Source organism: Choloepus didactylus, chromosome 8, assembly GCF_015220235.1.
Source record: "Choloepus didactylus isolate mChoDid1 chromosome 8, mChoDid1.pri, whole genome shotgun sequence".
Lineage (NCBI taxonomy): Eukaryota > Metazoa > Chordata > Mammalia > Pilosa > Megalonychidae > Choloepus > Choloepus didactylus.
The window spans coordinates 10,234,789-10,248,789 of NC_051314.1; positions in this window are offsets into that span (position 1 = coordinate 10,234,789).

The following is a 14,001-nucleotide window of genomic DNA, read 5'->3' on the forward strand; positions in this document are numbered from 1 at the left end:
TAGACTATTGCAGTAGCTTTAAAACTCTAGGATCATCAGGGAGATTTGATTGTTAGGGCCACCCCCCCTACCCGACTGCCCAGAAACACGCCCCACATACAGGGCAGGCAACACCAACTACACACGCAAGCTTGGGACACCAATTGGGCCCCACAAGACTCACTCCCCCACTCACCAAAAAGGCTAAACAGGGGAGATCTGGCTTGTGGAGAACAGGTGGCTCGTGGACGCCACCTGCTGGTTACTTAGAGAAAGTGTACTCCACGAAGCTGTAGATCTGATAAATTAGAGATAAGGACTTCAACTGGTCTACAAACCCTAAAAGAACCCTATCAAGGTCAGCAAATGCCACGAGGCCAAAAACAACAGAAAATTACAAAGCATATGAAAAAAACCAGACGATATGGATAACCCAAGCCCAAGCACCCAATCAAAAGACCAGAAGAGACACACCTAGAGCAGCTACTCAAAGAACTAAAGATGAACAATGAGACCCTAGTACGGGATATGAAGGAAATCAGAAGACCCTAGAAGAGCATAAAGAAGACATTGCAAGACTAAATAAAAAAATGGATGATCTTATGGAAATTAAAGAAACTGTTGACCAAATTAAAAAGATTCTGGACACTCATAGTACAAGACTAGAGGAAGTTGAACAACGAATCAGTGACCTGGAAGATGACAGAATGGAAAATGAAAGCATAAAAGAAAGAATGGGGAAAAAAATTGAAAAAATCGAAATGGACCTCAGGGATATGATAGATAATATGAAACGTCCGAATATAAGACTCATTGGTGTCCCAGAAGGGGAAGAAAAGGGTAAAGGTCTAGGAAGAGTATTCAAAGAAATTGTTGGGGAAAACTTCCCAAATCTTCTAAACAACATAAATACACAAATCATAAATGCTCAGCGAACTCCAAATAGAATAAATCCAAAAAAACCCACTCCGAGACATATACTGATCACACTGTCAAACATAGAAGAGAAGGAGCAAGTTCTGAAAGCAGCAAGAGAAAAGCAATTCACCACATACAAAGGAAACAGCATAAGACTAAGTAGTGACTACTCAGCAGCCACCATGGAGGCGAGAAGGCAGTGGCACGATATATTTAAAATTCTGAGTGAGAGGAATTTCCAGCCAAGAATACTTTATCCAGCAAAGCTCTCCTTCAAATTTGAGGGAGAGCTTAAATTTTTCACAGACAAAGAAATGCTGAGAGAATTTGCTAACAAGAGACCTGCCCTACTGGAGATACTAAAGGGAGCCCTACAGACAGACAAACAAAGACAGGACAGAGAGACTTGGAGAAAGGTTCAGTACTAAAGAGATTCGGTATGGGTACAATAAAGGATATTAATAGAGAGAGGGAAAAATATGGCAAACATAAACCAAAGGATAAGATGGCCGATTCAAGAAATGCCTTCACGGTTTTAACGTTGAATGTAAATGGATTAAACTCCCCAATTAAAAGATATAGATTCGCAGAATGGATCAAAAAAAATGAACCATCAATATGTTGCATACAAGAGACTCATCTTAGACACAGGGACACAAAGAAACTGAAAGTGAAAGGATGGAAAAAATATTTCACGCAAGCTACAGCCAAAAGAAAGCAGGTGTAGCAATATTAATCTCAGATAAAATAGACTTCAAATGCAGGGATGTTTTGAGAGACAAAGAAGGCCACTACATACTAATAAAAGGGGCAATTCAGCAAGAAGAAATAACAATCGTAAATGTCTATGCACCCAATCAAGGTGCCACAAAATACATGAGAGAAACTTTGGCAAAACTAAAGGAAGCAATTGATGTTTCCACAATAATTGTGGGAGACTTCAACACATCACTCTCTCCTATAGATAGATCAACCAGACAGAAGACCAATAAGGAAATTGAAAACCTAAACAATCTGATAAATGAATTAGATTTAACAGACATCTACAGGACATTACATCCCAAATCAACAGGATACACATACTTTTCTAGTGCTCACGGAACTTTCTCCAGAATAGATCATATGCTGGGACATAAAACAAGCCTCAATAAATTTAAAAAGATTGAAATTATTCAAAGCACATTCTCTGACCACAATGGAATACAATTAGAAGTCAATAACCATCAGAGACTTAGAAAATTCACAAATACCTGGAGGTTAAACAACACACTCCTAAACAATCAGTGGGTTAAAGAAGAAATAGCAAGAGAAATTGCTAAATATATAGAAACGAATGAAAATGAGAACACAACATACCAAAACCTATGGGATGCAGCAAAAGCAGTGCTAAGGGGGAAATTTATAGCACTAAACGCATATATTAAAAAGGAAGAAAGAGCCAAAATCAAAGAACTAATGGATCAACTGAAGAAGCTAGAAAATGAACAGCAAACCAATCCTAAACCAAGTACAAGAAAAGAAATAACAAGGATTAAAGCAGAAATAAATGACATAGAGAACAAAAAAACAATAGAAAGGATAAATATCACCAAAAGTTGGTTCTTTGAGAAGATCAACAAGATTGACAAGCCCCTAGCTAGACTGACAAAATCAAAAAGAGAGAAGACCCATATAAACAAAATAATGAATGAAAAAGGTGACATAACTGCAGATCCTGAAGAAATTAAAAAAATTATAAGAGGATATTATGAACAACTGTATGGCAACAAACTGGATAATGTAGAAGAAATGGACAATTTCCTGGAAACATATGAACAACCTAGACTGACCAGAGAAGAAATAGAAGACCTCAACCAACCCATCACAAGCAAAGAGATCCAATCAGTCATCAAAAATCTTCCCACAAATAAATGCCCAGGGCCAGATGGCTTCACAGGGGAATTCTACCAAACTTTCCAGAAAGAACTGACACCAATCTTACTCAAACTCTTTCAAAACATTGAAAAAAATGGAACACTACCTAATTCATTTTATGAGGCTAACATCAATCTAATACCAAAACCAGGCAAAGATGCTACAAAAAAAGGAAAACTACCGGCCAATCTCCCTAATGAATATAGATGCAAAAATCCTCAACAAAATACTTGCAAATCGAATCCAAAGACACATTAAAAAAATCATACACCATGACCAAGTGGGGTTCATTCCAGGCATGCAAGGATGGTTCAACATAAGAAAAACAATCAATGTATTACAACACATTAAAAACTCGAAAGGGAAAAATCAATTGATCATCTCAATAGATGCTGAAAAAGCATTTGACAAAATCCAACATCCGTTTTTGATAAAAACACTTCAAAAGGTAGGAATTGAAGGAAACTTCCTCAACATGATAAAGAGCATATATGAAAAAACCCACAGCCAGCATAGTACTCAATGGTGAGAGACTGAAAGCCTTCCCTCTAAGATCAGGAACAAGACAAGGATGCCCACTGTCACCACTGTTATTCAACATTGTGCTGGAAGTGCTAGCCAGGGCAATCCGGCAAGACAAAGAAATAAAAGGCATCCAAATTGGAAAAGAAGAAGTAAAACTGTCATTGTTTGCAGATGATATGATCTTATATCTAGAAAACCCTGAGAAATCAACGATACACCTACTAGAGCTAATAAACAAATTTAGCAAAGTAGCGGGATACAAGATTAATGCACATAAGTCAGTAATGTTTCTATATGCTAGAAATGAACAAACTGAAGAGACACTCAAGAAAAAGATACCATTTTCAATAGCAACTAAAAAAATCAAGTACCTAGGAATCAACTTAACCAAAGATGTAAAAGACCTATACAAAGAAAACTACATAACTCTACTAAAAGAAATAGAAGGGGACCTTAAAAGATGGAAAAATATTCCATGTTCATGGATAGGAAGGCTAAATGTCATTAAGATGTCAATTCTACCCAAACTCATCTACAGATTCAATGCAATCCCAATCAAAATTCCAACAACCTACTTTGCAGACTTGGAAAAGCTAGTTATCAAATTTATTTGGAAAGGGAAGATGCCTCGAATTGCTAAAGACACTTTAAAAAAGAAAAACGAAGTGGGAGGACTTACACTCCCTGACTTTGAAGCTTATTATAAAGCCACAGTTGCCAAAACAGCATGGTACTGGCACAAAGATAGACATATAGATCAATGGAATCGAATTGAGAATTCAGAGATAGACCCTCAGATCTATGGCCGACTGATCTTTGATAAGGCCCCCAAAGTCACCGAACTGAGCCATAATGGTCTTTTCAACAAATGGGGCTGGGAGAGTTGGATATCCATATCCAAAAGAATGAAAGAGGACCCCTACCTCACCCCCTACACAAAAATTAACTCAAAATGGACCAAAGATCTCAATATAAAAGAAAGTACCATTAAACTCCTAGAAGATAATGTAGGAAAACATCTTCAAGACCTTGTATTAGGAGGCCACTTCCTAGACTTTACACCCAAAGCACAAGCAACAAAAGAGAAAATAGATAAATGGGAACTCCTCAAGCTTAGAAGTTTCTGCACCTCAAAGGAATTTCTCAAAAAGGTAAAGAGGCAGCCAACTCAATGGGAAAAAATTTTTGGAAACCATGTATCTGACAAAAGACTGATATCTTGCATATACAAAGAAATCCTACAACTCAATGACAATAGTACAGACAGCCCAATTATAAAATGGGCAAAAGATATGAAAAGACAGTTCTCTGAAGAGGAAATACAAATGGCCAAGAAACACATGAAAAAATGTTCAGCTTCACTAGCTATTAGAGAGATGCAAATTAAGACCACAATGAGATACCATCTAACACCGGTTAGAATGGCTGCCATTAAACAAACAGGAAACTACAAATGCTGGAGGGGATGTGGAGAAATTGGAACTCTTATTCATTGTTGGTGGGACTGTATAATGGTTCAGCCACTCTGGAAGTCAGTCTGGCAGTTCCTTAGAAAACTAGAGATAGAGCTACCATTCGATCCAGCGATTGCACTTCTCGGGATATACCCGGAAGATCGGAAAGCAGTGACACGAACAGATATCTGCACGCCAATGTTCATAGCAGCATTATTCACAATTGCCAAGAGATGGAAACAACCCAAATGTCCATCAACAGATGAGTGGATAAATAAAATGTGGTATATACACACGATGGAATACTACGCGGCAGTAAGAAGGAACGATCTGGTGAAACATATGACAACATGGATGAACCTTGAAGACATAATGCTGAGCGAAATAAGCCAGGCACAAAAAGAGAAATATTATATGCTACCACTAATGTGAACTTTGAAAAATGTAAAACAAATGGTTTATAATGTAGAATGTAGGGGATCTAGCAGTAGAGAGCAATTAAGGAAGGGGGAACAATAATCCAAGAAGAACAGATAAGCTATTTAACGTTCTGGGGATGCCCAGAAATGACTATGGTCTGTTAATTTCTGATGGATGTAGTAGGAACAAGTTCACTGAAATGTTGCTATAGTATGTAACTTTCTTGGGGTAAAGTAGGAACATGTTGGAAGTTAAGCAGTTATCTTAGGTTAGTTGTCTTTTTCTTACTCCCTTGCTATGGTCTCTTTGAAATGTTCTTTTATTGTATGTTTGTTTTCTTTTTAACTTTTTTTTTCATACAGTTGATTTGAAAAAAGAAGGGAAAGTTAAAAAAAAAAAGAAAAGAAAAAAGACAAACAAGGAAAAAAAAAAAAAAAAAAAAAAAAAAAAAAACGATGTAGTGCCCCCTTGAGGAGCCTGTGGAGAATGCAGGGGTATTCGCCTGCCCCACCTCCATGGTTGCTAACATGACCACAGACATAGGGGACTGGTGGTTTGATGGGTTGAGCCCTCTACCATAAGTTTCACCCTTGGGAAGACGGTTGCTGCAAAGGAGAGGCTAGGCCTCCCTGTATTTGTGCCTAAGAGTCTCCTCCTGAATGCCTCTTTGTTGCTCAGATGTGGCCCTCTCTTTCTGGCTAAGCCAACTTGAAAGGTGAAATCACTGCCCTCCCCCCTACGTGGGATCAGACACCCAGGGAAGTGAATCTCCCTGGCAACGTGGAATATGACTCCCGGGGAGGAATGTAGACCCGGCATCGTGGGATGGAGAACATCTTCTTGACCAAAAGGGGGATGTGAAAGGAAATGAAATAAGCTTCAGTGGCAGAGAGATTCCAAAACGAGCCGAGAGATCACTCTGGTGGGCACTCTTACGCACACTTTAGACAACCTTTTTTAGGTTCTAAAGAATTGGGGTAGCTGGTGGTGGATGCCTGAAACTGTTAAACTACAACCCAGAACCCATGAATCTCGAAGACAGTTGTATAAAAATGTAGCTTATGAGGGGTGACAGTGGGATTGGGAATGCCATAAGGACCAAACTCCACTTTGTCTAGTTTATGGATCGATGTGTAGAAAAGTAGGGGAAGCAAACAAACAGACAAAGGTACCTAGTGTTCTTTTTTACTTCAATTGCTCTTTTTCACTCTAATTATTATTCTTGTTATTTTTGTGTGTGTGCTAATGAAGGTGTCAGGGATTGATTTAGGTGATGAATGTACAACTATGTAATGGTACTGTAAACAATCGAAAGTACAATTTGTTTTGTATGACTGCGTGGTATGTGAATATATCTCAATGAAATGATGATTAAAAAAAAAAAAAAAAAAAAAAAAAGAAAAGAATAAAGTAAATATTATCTGGTTTCATCTACAAAAGCTGCCCTCATGATGTCTCCTCTCATTTGTCACCATTCTCAGAGTTTTACTCCTGTGCTTGATGCGAGTACTGGGCTGGATGGAAAAAGGCATTCTCTGTAAAAGCAAATTTTGATAAAAGGGGGAACAGTATAGTGGGAGTCCTTCAGCATCATTAATAATAATATAAAGAATGTGGAGATTGCCAGGATGGATGAACTAAAGCACTTGGATATCTCGGCTTGAATTTGAGTAACAGATTGATTAAACAGCTTTACTAAGGCAAGGTCATCAGTACACGTAAGACAACATCTCAGAAATATGCCTTTTGGAATTTTCTGTCCCTTTTGTTGCCATGTTTGTTTGTTTGTTTTTTTTAATATTAGTGAAGTGGAAAGTTTTGAGTGGTTACTAAGGAGATCCACAAAGGAAAGATTGACTATATAAGACAATCACTGAGGGAGAATAACTTTCTTTAAGAGGGAACAGGAATAGAAAATTCCTTCTGATCTCCTGGTTCTGACTGTACAAACAAGTAATTTACTGTTGGCTACTGAACCTATCAATTGGTCTATAAGGAGAACAGCAAAAAATGGGGAAGACCAAGATGGTTAATAACAATAATAATAAAAGTTGGATGGTATGAAACTGAAAGAAATTTCAAATCAGCTATCAAGGGATCCAAATTGAGCCCTTTCCTGTAAATGGCACACCTACATTCTCTTGCTCTAGGTTTTCTTTCTCCAAATGAGAGATCCACAAGAGATAAGGGAGGGCCCTGTCCATCTGCATTTGTCCCTGGGACACCTCATTATGGGCTACAGCACTGGGAGGTTTGTCAGAACTACCTGACACGAACATCTATAGCAAGCCTTTTCAACTTCCTTGGAAGAACTGGTTTCTTTATTTTCATAAAGAAAACAACTAATAAAGTTCTTATCACTTCATATAACCCTAATGGAAAGGCTCATCAGCCATCAAAATTGTTTGCTTAGATGCAGCAAACTAGATCAGCTCTTGTCCTTGCTTTATTCTCATACAATCCAGCTTTAATGACTGCACCAAATAATCAGACCAGTAAAAAAGACTGGCAGTATAATTAAATAAATAAATTTATTTATGACACTTCTGATTTTATAAATGCCAAGTATATAGCAACCCAAAGTCCTATAAATTCTAGTTGAGGCACAACCACTGATGAAGGCCCTTTGAAAAATCAAAGGTAACAAAGTGTTAGGGATAGAAGTTTTGTTCTCCCAACAGAGAATTTAATAAATGAACTTACTTCCCTGAACCTTTAAGGTTCACATCGAGAAAACTTAAATTTTTTTTTAAGGGTGTGCCAGTTTGAATGTATTATGTCCCCCAAAATGCCATTATCTTTGATGGGCAGATGTATTAGTGTTGATTAGATTGTGAGTGTTTCCATGGAGATGCGCCCCACCCAACTGTGGGTGATGACTCTGACTGGGTGATTTCCATAGAGATGTTACCCCACCCATTCAGGCTGGGTCTAAATTAAATCACTGGAGCCATATAAATGAGCTGACCAACTGAAGGAACTCAGTGCAGCTGAGAGTGACATTTTGAAGAGAAGCTACAGCCAAGAGGGACACTTTGGAGAATGCACAGAAACAGAGTAGTTGCAGATGAGAGACATTTTGAAGACGGCTGTTGAAAGCAGACTCTTGCTCCAGAGAAGCTAAGGAGGACAAGCACCTCAAGAGCAACTAAGAGTGACATTTTTGAGGAACTGCAGCCTAGGAGAAAGCCATTTTGAAACCAGAACTCTGGAGCAGATGCCAGCCATGTGCCTTCCCAGCTAACAGAGATTTCCTGAACACCATTGGCCATCCTCCAGTGAAGGTACCATTTGTTGATGGATACTTTATGGCCTTAAGACTGTAACTCTGCAACCAAATAAACTCCCTTTTATAAAAGCCAATCCATTTCTGGTGTTTTGCATTCCGGCAGCATTAGCAAACTAGAACAAAGGGTAACCCCAATCAACTAGTTGCTCAATCAACCCATATTTAGATAAATAAACTCATAATGTAAAAAAAAATTATCAAATGCCATTCATACCCAGAATGTAATAAAACTTTGACATCAGCATGAAAAACCTCTGCAGTCTGTATTATACTAGGTGTCAGTCAACCCATCAGCCTGTATATCAAGTTCATCTGGACGATAGCATCTACACAGCATGATGTAGTTAAAAACTACATGCTAATATCCTTTTATTCCCTGTGGCAGTTGGGAACCTAAACTCTAAACACTAGTAAATTCCAGTGGTGAAAAGCAACACTTCTTTCTGATGTGAAGTTAGATGTTGGAAGTCTTCAAACTATTTGTAGCAGTTCAGTTAGACAAGACAGAAAATGAATTCACAGAAACTGAGAAAATGGTTAAACTTGAAAAGAATTCTGGTGGCTGGTTTAAAATTTTGTCAATGTCCAGGGATGATAACAGAAGATAGGTGCAGATGGAAACAGACTCTGTCACATGCACCTTCAACAGTGAAACCATTCTCTGGATGTTTGGAAAAAGTTAACAGGTTTGGAATGAAACAGTTTTCACAGAATACAGAATTCTTAGTACATCAGGCAGTAGTTCTCAAACTTCTCATAAATCATGGAGCATTTACAAATGGAACTATTTGGATGGTGGCCCCTAAATGTCTTTTTACATGTGGCTTGTCGAATAGATCTCTTTGGAAATGGAGCAGTTTCCTCACTCAGTATCAGTGTTAATCCTGACTTGATGAGAAATAGTTTGGGGACATTGACAGACATTGGCTATTAGTTTCTTTTGACATGGTAGAAGTGATATCTCATTTTTTTGTAGTAGCATATGTTAATCCAAATGGAAGAAATAAACAAAAAATCAAAACAATAACAGCCTCAAAAGAAATATATCATTTTTGATGTTTTTCCAGCAATATAGTTAACCCCAGTGTGCTCAAAATAAAAAGAAATTTTAAAGAAAGCTCTTTTTTTGTAGTGTTTGTCCTGTTTACAGACTACCTCAGCCATGCTGAGGCTGACCTGTCAGCATCTCAAAGAATCTGTGAAAAACGGAGTTTTCCTTGAACACCAAAAGAGTTGGAGACATGGAGTAGAAATCTACAGCACAGATTATCAAGAACTGACTTGTGATTTCTTGTCATTTCTTGTCTTGAGGTCTTGAGTGGAAAACAAAAGGTGGAGAACTATTTTTATCACAGCCCAATCTGGTAGCTGAAAGAAAAACAGCCTTTGGATACAGAGAAATCTGTTTCTGGAGAGTCCAGCTGTAAGACCTGCCTTATCATCAGGCCTCAACACTATCTCTGAAGCACAAAATCTCTGTGTCTGTTTGGTTTACTTACCTCCTAGGGAGATAAAAGCAACTGAAAACTTTTGAATAAAGAGGCAATTTAGACAATGTCCAATGAAGGAAAACAGAATTTGTTGACAGCAGACCTACGCTAAAAAAACGGATAAAAGATGTTCTCTAAACTGAAAGAAAGTGATAAAAGAAGGAAATTTGTAATATTAGGAAGGAAACAGTAAAATTATGGGTAAATACAATAATGTTTTATTCTCCTCTTTAGTTTTCAAAATTAAGTTTGGTGGTTGAAGCAAAAATTGTAACACTGTGATGTGGTTCTCGATGTACAGAGGAAATATTTAAGATTATTTTATAAATGGGGGAGGGTAAAGGGATGTAAAGAGAAGTAAGGTTTCCACACCACACTCAAATTGTAAAATGTGGATAACAGTACATTGTGTTAGAGCAATCACTAAAAAATAAAAATAAAAAAATACACCCCAAACCACTATAGATAAACCACAATCGAATTCTAAAAAATCTTCAAGTAGCCCATAGGAAAGCAGAAAAACAAACAAATGAAAACAAAAATGAAAAAATGAACAAAACAAAATAGCAGAAAACAAACAAACAAAAAATAGCAGACTTAGGCCCTAACATATCAATTACATTAACTATAATGGCTAAATATACCAATTAAAAGAGATTGGCCAAGTGGATGAAAAACATGATCTAACTTCGGCCTACAAGAAACTCACTTCAAATATAATACTATAGGTGGGTTGAAAGTAAAAGGATGGAAAAATATATACCATGCAAAATTAACTAAAAGAATTAGGAGTGGCTATATTAATACCAGATATATTATTAGACTTCAGAGCAAAGAAATTACCAAGAAAATAAGAGGGACCTTACATAATGGGAAACAAGGGTCAGTCCATTTAGAAGACATTGTGATCCTAAAGGCATATTTAGCAAACACCAGAGCTGCAAAATGTGTCAGTCAAAAACTGACAGAATTGAAAGATGAAATAGACAAGTCCACAATTATAGTTGGAGACTTCAGCATCCTCTCTTAACAATTGATAGGACTAGACAAAATCAGCAAGGAAATAGAAAATATCCAACAACACCTTCAACCAACAGGATCCAATCAACTTTTATAGAATACTCTGCCCAGAATACACATTCTTTTCACACAGCCACGGAACTTATACCAAGATCGACCATATCCTGCACCATAAAACAAACCTCAGCATACGTAAAAGAAACGATATCCTATTGAGTTTTCACTGATCATATGGGAATCAAACTAGATATCAATACAGAAATATAACAGGAAAATCTAGAAACACATAGAAAATAAACAATCCACTTCTAAATAATCCCTAGGTCAAGGACAAAGTCTCAATGGAAAATTTTAAAATGCATTGAACTGAAGGAAAATGAAAATACAACATATCAAAATTTGTAGGATGTAGCTAAGCAGCAATGAGAAGAAAATTTATAGTACTAAATGTTTATGTTAGAAAAGAGGAAAGTTCTCAAATCAAAAATCTGAGCTCCCACCTCATGAAACTAGAAAAGGAAGAGCAAAACAGACCCAAAGTAACAGAAGAAAGGAAATAAAGAGCCAAAATCAATGAAATTGAGAACAAAACCAATAGAGAAAAATCAATGAAACAAAAAGCTAGCTCTTTGAAGACATCAATAAAATTGACAAGCCTTTAGGTAAACTGACAACAACAAAAAGAGGGAAGATGTAAGTTATGAATATCAGGAATGAATCAGGGTGTATAAACCACAGACTCTGTTGACATCAAAATGAAAATAATGGGAAACTCTGAACAACTCCACATGCATACATTTGACAACATGGATGACATGGACCAATCCCTTAAAAAGCACAAACTACCACAATTCATCCAATATGAAAGGTATCATTTGAATAGCCACACAATTATTAAGAAAATTGAATTTGTAACTTAAAAACTCCAGAAAAAGAAATTTACAGGCCCGGGTGGTTTTTTAAAATTCAGTTTTATTGAGATATATTCACATACCATACAATCATCCACAGTGTACAATCAACTGTTCACAGTACCATCATATTCATTCATCATCTCCCAGTCAATTTTTGAACATTTTCCTTACTCCAAAAAGAATAAAAATACAATTAAAAAAGAACACCCAAAGCATTCCATTCCCCCCGTTAGGGTTTGCTAATGCTGCCTTTTCACAAAACACCAGAAATGGAACGGCTTTTATAACAGGGGTTTATTTGGTTACAAAGTTACAGTCTTAAGGCCATAAAGTGTCCAAGGTAAGTCATCAACAATCCAGTACCTTCATTGGAGGATGGCCAATGGCATCTGGAAAACCTTTATTAGCTGGGAAGGCATGTGGCTGGCGTCTGCTCCAAAGTTCTGGTTTCAAAATGGCTTTCTCCCAGGATGTTCCTCTCTAGGCTGCAGCTCCTCAAAAGTGTCACTCTTAGTTGCTCTTGAGGCATTTGTCCTCTCTTAGCTTCTCAGGAGCAAAAGACTGTTTTCGAAGCAAAATGTCTCTGTAAGCTGTAGCTCCTCTCAGCTCCTGTGCATTCTTCAAAGTGTCCCTCTTCACTGTAGCTAGCTTGCTTCTTCTCTCTGAGCTTATATGGTGCTCTAGTAAACTAATCAAGGCCCAAGCTGAGTGGGCAGGGCCACATCTCCATGGAAATTATCTATCAGAGTTATCACCTACATTTGGGTAGGTTGCATCTTCATGGAAACACTCAATCAAAGAATTACAATCTAATCAATACTAATACATCTGCCCACACAAGACTGCATCAAAGATAATGGCATTTTGGGGAACATAATACATTCAAACTGGTACGCCCCCCATCTCACCCTATTTTTCATTTAGTTTTTGTCCCCATTTTTCTACTCATCCATCCATATACTGGATAAAGGGAGTGTGAGCCCCAAAGTTTTCACAATCACACAGCCACACCATGTAAGTCACATAGTTATGCAATTGTCTTCAAGAATCAAGGCTATACAGCCCATAAGAATGCCCTCCAGAGTGACCTCTTGGCTCCATTTGAAATCTCTCAGCCACTGAAACTTTATTTTGCCCCTTTTTGTCAAGAAGATTTTCTCAAGCCCATGATACCAGGTCCAGGGTCATCCCCAGGAGTCATTTCCCATGTTGCCAGAGAGATTTACACCCCTGGGAGTCGTGTCCCATGCAGGGGGGAGGGCAGTGAGTTCACCTGCCGAGTGGGCTTAAAGAGAGAGAAGCCACATCTGAGCAACAAAGAGGTTCTCTGGAGGAGACTCTTAGGCACAATTATAAGTAGGGTTAGCCAGTCCTTTGCAGTAACAAGCTTCATAAGTGCAAGCCCCAAGATCAAAGGCTCGACCTAATAAATTGTTAGTTCTCAATGTTTGTGAGAATATCAGTAATAACCCAGGTGGGGAAGTCCAACATTTACGCATTTCCCCCAGTTTCTCAGAGCAGCCCTGCAAACATATTTTTATTCTCTTCCCAAATTACTTTAGGATGTACCAGATGGTTTTTAGTGGAGAATTCTACCAAATGTTTAAATAATTAACACCATTCTACACAACCTTATCCAAAAAATAGAAGAAGAGGTAACATTTCCTAGTTCATTTTATGAAGCCAGTAATATCCTTGTGCCAAAACCAGGCAGACATTACAAGCAAAGAAAACTACATACCAATATCCTCCATGAAAATAGATGCAAAAATCCTTAACAAAATATGAGCAAACAATTTAGCAATATATAAATATAATTGAACATCATGACAGAGTGGGGTTTATTTCAGGGATTCAAGGCTGGTTTAATATTTGAAAATGTAATCCATCATACTAACAGACTAGAGAGGAACAATCACCTCATCATATTAATTGATGGAACAAAAGCATATGACAAAATTCAATACCCATTCATGATAATAATAATAATAACTTAGAAAACCAGAATAATAGAGAGGATCTTCCTTAACTTGATAAAGAGCATCTACAAAAACCCTATAGCTAACATTATATTTGAT